The sequence below is a fragment of the Pteropus vampyrus genome, unplaced genomic scaffold (assembly GCF_000151845.1).
Source record: "Pteropus vampyrus isolate Shadow unplaced genomic scaffold, Pvam_2.0 Scaffold19, whole genome shotgun sequence".
NCBI lineage: Eukaryota > Metazoa > Chordata > Mammalia > Chiroptera > Pteropodidae > Pteropus > Pteropus vampyrus.
The window spans coordinates 16,769,024-16,777,194 of record NW_011888800.1 but is presented as its reverse complement, the minus strand read 5'-3'; the positions used below and the strand labels follow the sequence as shown (position 1 = coordinate 16,777,194).

Genomic DNA, 8,171 nt, shown 5'->3' with positions numbered 1-8,171 from the left:
GAATCTCACCATTCCTGTTGGGAGGCCAGTCCTGAGAGGAAAATAATTTAGTCATTTGGGGTACAAGGGTAGAGGGGAGGGGCTTGCCGCCTTACCTGTTCTCTGTCCTGCAGCTGCCCAGGCTTCCTCCAGGTAGGTGCCTGGAAGGACGCAGCCTGCTCCCCAGCTTCTCTGTGCTCTTCTTGGCTCCCTAACTCACTCTCGGTCTCTTCCTCCTCTTACCCAAGATTCCCCATGGTCTCAGAGTCCATTCTCCTCCTGCTTCTCCCTCCTCGGGCCACCTGTTCTGCTTCGGTTCCTCCACCCACCCACGCTACCTCGTGCAGGTAACAGATGTTTCTTATCCATGAAGTTACTCACGGGGGACTGGGCCAGAATGCCCACAGCTCTCAGCTTGCTGGACCCTGGATGCTAAAGTGAAGAGGAGGGGGCCAAGTTCTCAGTGGAGGGCACAGGCAGGGTCTCGGATGGGAGTGAGCAAAGTGAAATTTGGCTCTGACACAGGGGAAATTGGGAGTGGGAGCCCAGGTCATCAACAAGCATCAGGCTCAGATGTGTGTGCAAACGTGTGTGGGCGGGGGGAGGTCAGAGCCAAGTTGAGAAAGCTACTGGCAATACAGGCATACCTGGCTTTACTGCCCTTTGCTTTATTGTACTTCACAGGTGTTGCGTTTTTTACAATCCGAAGGCAAGATGGTCCACCAGCCGAAAAATTACTACTCGCTTTTTTGTGATACTTGCTTTATTATGGTGGTCTTAAACTGAACCTGTACTATTTCCCAGGTGTGCCTGTAATTACAGGTCCTGGAATACCTAAGAAAAAGGAAAGAAAAACCTAAAAGCTTGGTTTTGGCTAGAAAAACATTACCAATTATATCGTTTGTACCTTTTCTCAATCACCACATATTCTATTAAATACAAAGTATAACGACATTAATTGTCAAAAAAAATGGTTCTTTATTACTTGGGTCGAGCAATTTACTTATGATATGCCTTGATGTAGTTTTCTTCATGTTTCTTTGCGAAAAACGGTAAACTCGTGGCAGATTTTAAAATCTTTAAATTCCTTTCCTTTTTTATGAAAGTGATTATGAAAATGTGTTCATATTCCTCTTTTGAATTTCTTTGGACGGTGCTTTGTCAATCAAAATTCTCCTCCAATTTAATTCTCAGGAGGTCCAGGATGTCTTCTTTGTTCTCTGCCTTTGCAGTTCCAGAATTGAAAGGATTTCATCAACGATTTATTTACTAATCTTTGCAGGCATCTGATGGGATTATGGTTTGGCAACTAATATACATCTTACAATAATAATTGGTATAAATAGGCATCAATTTCCCATTATTCCACTTATCCTATGAGCACATACTGAGTGATGACTCTGTGAAAGGTGCCATGAAAAAGTTCAGGTATAGGGCTCAATTTATTGAAGAACTAAAACTGAGTTATTGCCTATTGACATAGTTCAGTGAACTTGTTCTCAAGTAGACAGAGAGATTTAGAAGTTCTTCCTCTCATTATGCCAATGCATTGGAAAATGCAGTCCTATTAAATGGTAAAAATAGCAGCTACAAATTATTAAACACTCTGCAGCAAGCAGTGCAGTGGGAAGTTTGAATCTACTATCTCTAATTTTTATAAAGACCTCAAAGGAATTATCTCCACATTGCTAATACAAAAAAAACTAACTTGTCCAGATCACATAGCTGGTAAATAGTAAAGACAAGATTCTAAGAAAGGACTGTCTTATTCCAAAGCCTATCTTAGGTCACTTAAAATTTTTACATAAGTCCTATTCCTTTAGCCATTAAAAATTAATCGAGCCATTACTGTCATTACTTCAACAATTAGTTAAATCACCTGTAAATCATGATTCTTTCGCCACTTAGCAAAGATTTGGATAAGATATCCTGAAACTAGTTCTAAAAAGGAAGGAAATCAGTGTTTATTATACATCTATAACATGGCAGCTAGTAAGCTGTGTTTTTCCACATTTATTATCTCATTTATTTTTATCCAAATAAATCGTAAGCTGTATATTATTATCTTCAGTTACAGATGAGAAAATTCAAGCTTAAATAAGTGATTCCCCATCAACCAGTAAGTTGCAAAGTCTAGGTCTGATAGAGGCCAGTGATTGTAAAGTCAATGTTCTTTCAACTGTATCCACTATGTATTATTGGAGCAAAGAAAGAGCCTGAATGATGCTAAGAGGATAACAGTCCTCAGCAAATTCTCCTATCATTGAAGTAAAAATGTCCTTGTTGTTTTAGTTAATTCTAAGGCACTAGTAAGAGTGGTCATTTTTAGTTAGCTGGATTCTCGAACCTATACCTTGTTCCTCAGGGTAGTTATCGGCCTTACCACTTACTGGATACATTAGAATAACATAAATCCAGATCCAAAATGGACTTCCTTGAGAAGACCGAAATCATATAGTCATAAATATGAGAAAAAATAGATAAAATGAATGAAAAGTTTTATTGTACAAAAAGGACAATATAGAGAGATGGAAATATGACAATCAAAATGTCCATAGAGTTTTTCATCAAATTCAAGCAGATTTTAAAATTTCTATGAAAGAACAGAAGACTGAACATATCCAACAAAACAATAAAAACTATACAACACAACAATAAAAACTATAATAAATATTACTGTGTAATATTTATTATGTAAACAAAGTAATTAAGGTTGTGGATTTTGTTTAGAGACATACCAACAGAACAGGAGATCCTCCAACAGAACAGGAGATCCTCCATCCATCCATCCATCCATCCATCCATCCATCTATCCATCTATCCATCCATCTACTAGTTACAAGACAGAGGTAGCATCATAGATCAGTGAGGGAAAGAATGGAAGATTCAATGATTTATATTGGGATAATTATATCCACATACAAAAAAACAAAATTGAATTTCTAGCTCATGTTATTCCTTTGAAAAGTCTAGATAAATTAGAAAACTATATAAAAATTAAAATTTTAAAACTTTTAGATGAAAATTTAAGAAAGCGTGTAACCTCAGTGTAGGAAAAAAATGTCTTCATCAAAACCAAAATAACCACATCTCATAAGGGAAGAAAATATTGAATTTTACTATAGTAAATGTAAAACTTATCAAAAGTCATCATAAGAGAGTGAAAAATAAGTTACAAACTGAGAAAAGATACAATTATCCAATTTAAATGACAAAGTACATATAATCCAAGGTATATGAAGAATTCCTACAACTGACAGATGAAAGGACACATAGAAAAAGGACAAAATATATGAACTGACAATTCTATCAGATTGGCAGAAGATAGAAAATTATATAAAAAGTTGGCAGGAATATGACATTATCTATGCATTTTCGTATGTTGCCAGTGGGAGTGTAACTGGATACAACAACTTTGAGATGCAATGTGGCAATATCAAGTTAGCTGAAGATATGCATTTCCATGATTAGGCAATTAAATCCTACATATTCCTTAGAGGCTCTGTTCCATTGAGACATATATAAGAATGTTTATAGCAGCATTATTTTAAATAGAGAAAAATATTTAAAAAAACTAATATAATCATAAGAAAAAAATGGCTTACTAGCAGGTAGGGGAAATGAATAAACTAGGACTACATGTATCAAGATGAATGAATCTCACAAATACATAGTTCAGTGAAAAAAAAAGTTGTAGAAAAATACAAGAATTTAAGACATTTTTTAAAGAAAACCCCACTATGTTAAGCATTGTTTTTTATCATTTATGCTCTTGACAACATAATAAGGTAGGTATCATTATTATTTCCATTTTATAAATGACAATAGAGACAATAAAAAGTTATGAAACTTGTCAGAAGATGCACCAGACATTGTTTAGAAATGCATATATGTGTAATAAAAATTTAAATAAAAGTGAGAAAATGATAAGCACCAGATACAGAATATTGGTTACTTATCAGGACACAGATAAAAGTGAATAAAAAGAGACACACACAAAGTTCAATTCTATTTACAATATTTTATTAAATTGGATGATAGGTGGATGAGGACTCATCACATTATTCTTTTACATCGTTATGTTTGAATAATTCTTATGTCCTAATAATTTGCAATATTTTTAAATAAAGCACCCTAAATTTAGAGAAATATAAGAAACTGAGAGAGAGGTTTTTCATGCAAAACGATGTGTCTGAGCTCTGTTTTCTTTTTAATCTATAAGAGGAAAAATAATACTATTATGTTTTAAAATAAAATAATTTGAATACACTTTGTGAGTTATAAAATATTCTATGTACCAGTTATGGCTTTTACTTGGAAGAAATATTCTCCTGTGTCAGGAAATAGAGTGAGTTTTGTGTCTGAGAAGGTAAGATTTCAGCTCTCAAAGGCCTGAATATTAAGGTGATGAAAGTGGACTGTGCTCTGTCACCTGGATGCAACCCTAAGGAAAATGTGTGTGTGACTGCACAAGTGTACATATGTGTCTCTGTATATGTGAGTGTATGTGTGAATGTGTTATGCGAGTATGTGCCTGTGTGTGTGATCAGATCATCAAATAGCCACGAATGATGGTCTGTGATGGGCATGTTCTGCCGAGCAAAACTGTGGAAAGATCTTTCTCTCTCAGATTTGTACCCTTAGGAAATGCCAGACTATGAATGTCAGTCACAAAGGACAGAATCTGCTTCCTTCCAGTACTGATCTGCTAAAGTCATCGACAGGCTTCCAGCAAAAGACAAATACTGCATCTGGCCAAGGGACCCATATTTTCATGTGACACCAGTACTGCGGTAACCACATAGCAAAGGACACTGCTCTCCAAGAGGACTAATTAGATTTTCTTTTTCTTTTTCTCCCATGAAGCAAGAGTTTCCTGGACTGAGTGAACACCCTAGGAGTTCCTGTCCTTGGCACATGAGGAAAGCACAGGTAAAGAAAGATGCAGAGGACGAAAGATAGATGTTTTTTCAACGGGAGAATGGGCACTCAGCAGCATTTAATTTAAACATTTAAAAGGATGTGGCTTTTTTTTTATACTCCAAGCTGAGAAAGTAAAAATAATAGTTATATACAGAAAAGGTATTGATTATAATTTTTAAATATTTGTTTTGCTCTTGCACTTCCAAAAAAGAAGAAAGTCTTTCTTCAGCATGTGCACAGTTGTGCAGACATGCTTCCAGGAAACAAAAAGAGTTAAAGGGAAGCCGGCAGCTGAGTAAGGGTTCCGTGCATCTTGAGAGTGACATAAAAGTGCAAGTTCCAAAGCAGCAATGTTTTCAATTTGAAAATACTTCAGCCAGAACACGAAGCTTTCAAGGTACTTCTAGACACCCTCTGACATCTTTGCAAGTTAGAAACCTGAGTTTTAATGAAAATACTATATAATATTATAGATACTCTCAGAATAGACTGGGCCTCCAGCTCCCAGGTAAGTATACTAAGAAGGATCTGCTAGAAGTTTACATGCATTGCACTTAAATGTGGAGGAAAAAACTGGACTCCAAGCCATAATGCTTTGGTTTCACTTTGTACATGTCTTCATTTTTATGATTTACAGAAATTTGTTTAATCTGAGTCTTGGTTTTCTTACTTGTAATATGGGTATGTTAAAATTCCATGTCTTAGAAAGCTCACACAGCAATGGGCATCAAATGGGATAGTACGTGTCTAAAACTCTGTAATGCAAAAAGGACCAAAAAAAAAGATAGGTGGTTTAATCATTTGAACTGATTCGGTCTACTAGTATTTTTCAAATTCTGTACTTTGGTTCTCTAGGTTACCAAGGGGTTGGGGGTAATAGTAGGGAGGAGAAGGAGGAGGAGCAAATGGTATGGACTTCCAGTCTTGCCCACAATTGATCTGAAATAACTCCACTTTTATCTTGTCCATACATTAGAATTATGAATAAGATTGTGTTTAGTAAAAAATAAGGTCTTTCTGCTTAAAAATATAAAGTACAACCATAAACAACAGGGGAAAGGGTTGGAGAACTGCCATTCAGAGAACAGACCAAAGGGAAAAATTTCTAATGTGATATAACAGTATGGCAAAAAGAAGTAGCAAAAATAATAATAGCTTGGAAATCAGGAAACTTGGGTTATATTCCCTGTGCTATCAGCCATGTATATGACCTTAAACAAGTCATTTAACTTTCACAAAACTCTGTTTCCTTACATGTAACATGAAGGTACTGTTCTCTAGTTATGAACTTAAAAAATTTAGTCCTGGAAACATTTGATTTAAAACTTTCAATATATCTATAAATTTCTCTTTGAATAATCATTAACTGCTGATGAAAAGTGCTAAGAGGAAGGGGAAGAGTTGAGAAAAAGAGGACAGGTGTGTGTGTATGTGTGTGGGTGTGTGTGTGTGTGTGTGTGTGTGAGAGAGAGAGAGAGAGAGAGAGAGCGAGAGAGAGAGAACAAGCACAAGAGATTGAGATTTAAACCACTACCAAATATAAGGCTAAATTCAGACAGTCTGAAGCCTTTTCAATAATTCTGACAGTGATAAAAGACTTTGAAGAGATAATGAAAAAGCTTCTTATTTAGTCCGGTTTCATAAATATCGAAGGCCTACACTATAATGCAGCACTGTGGTAGGTACTAAGAACACAAGTAGTACACCATGAAGTCCTATATGTTTCCATGTCTAGTGCTTCTTACAAGTTTCATAACTTTTTGCTGTTTCCGTTTCATCATTTAGAAAATGGGAATAATAATAATGCCTACTTTATTAAGTTGTTGAGAGCATAAATGATTTAATATATGAAAAAAATAGCAATGCTTGACACATGGTGAGATTTTGTTAAATAAAAATTTCAAAATATTACCTTTGTGATAGAATTGGAAATCAGGAAGTGAGATGCCCTCAGCTTTATTCTTGCTCAATATTACTCTGACTATTCATAATGTTTTGTAGTTCTATATGAATTTTAGAATTTTTTTCCTATTTCTATGAAAATTGTCTTCAAAATTTCGATAGGAATTACACTGAATCTGTAGATCACTTTGGGTAGCATGAACATTTTAGCAATATGAAATCTTCTAGTCCATCAACATGGGAAATATTTACATTGATTTGTGTCTTCTTCAATTTCTTTCACCAAAGTTCTACAGTCTTCAGTATACAGATCTTTCACTTCCTTGGTTAAGTTTATTCCTAAGTACTTTGTTTATTTTTTGATGCTATTGTCAAGGAAATTGTTTTAATTTCTTTCTCAGATAGTTTGTTGTTAGTGTGTAGAAATGCAACTGATTTTGTATTTTGATTTTGTATCCTACAATTTTACTGAATTCATTTATTAGTTCTAACAGGTTTTTGGTGGCATTTTTAGGGTTTTCTGTATATAAGATCATACCATCTGCAAATAGACACAATTTTACTTCTTTTTTTTTCCTGATCTTCAAGCTTTGAATAAAAGTGGCAAGAGTGGCCATCCTGGTCTTGTTTCTGATCTTAGGGAAACTCTTTCAGCTTTTTACTATAGAGTATAATATCAGTTGTAGGCTTGTCATATATGGCCTTTATTATGTTGAGGTACATTCCTTAATTAAAAGTGGAACTATCATATGATCTAGCAATTCTATTTCTGAATATTTAATCCAAAAGAATTGAAATCAGCATCTCAAAAAGATACCTATATTCCCATGTTCCTTGCAGCGTTATTCACAATATCCAAGAGGTGGAAGCAACCTAAATATCCACTGACGAATGGAAAAGAAATGCGGTATATACATACAAAGGAATATTATTCAGCTTTAAAAAAGGACTCCCTGCCATTTCCAATACCATACATGGACTGGGGGATTATTATGCTAAATGAAGTAAGTAAAACACAGAATGATAACTGTTGTATGATGTTCAAAGGGCACAAAGTATCAAGTATTATGCAAGGTAAATAAGTTCTGGAGGTCTCTACTATACAGCACAGTGCCTATAGCTCATGATATTGATTATATACTTAAAATTTACTAAGAAGGTAGGTTTTATGTTGTTTTCTTACCACACACACAAAAGAATAATAAATTTGAGAAGTGATAGATACCTTTCTTCTTTGAATTGTATACCTTAAGCATGAACAGCTTTTAGCATGTCAGTCATACTTCAATAAGGTGCCTTACTTTTTAATAAAAAGTTAACTAATTAATTTTAAAAAGAGAACGCTGAAAAGGAGTAGCCTGTGAGGC

At 34.9% G+C, this 8,171-nt stretch overlaps 1 protein-coding gene across 1 annotated transcript in view; it reads right to left on the bottom strand.

The window, feature by feature from the left end:
* LOC105288825 (protein unc-13 homolog C) overlaps positions 1-8,171 on the bottom strand; it is a gene marked incomplete at its 3' end in the record, with an annotated part of 460,652 nt that overhangs the window by 356,100 nt on the left and 96,381 nt on the right. The window lies entirely within an intron of this gene.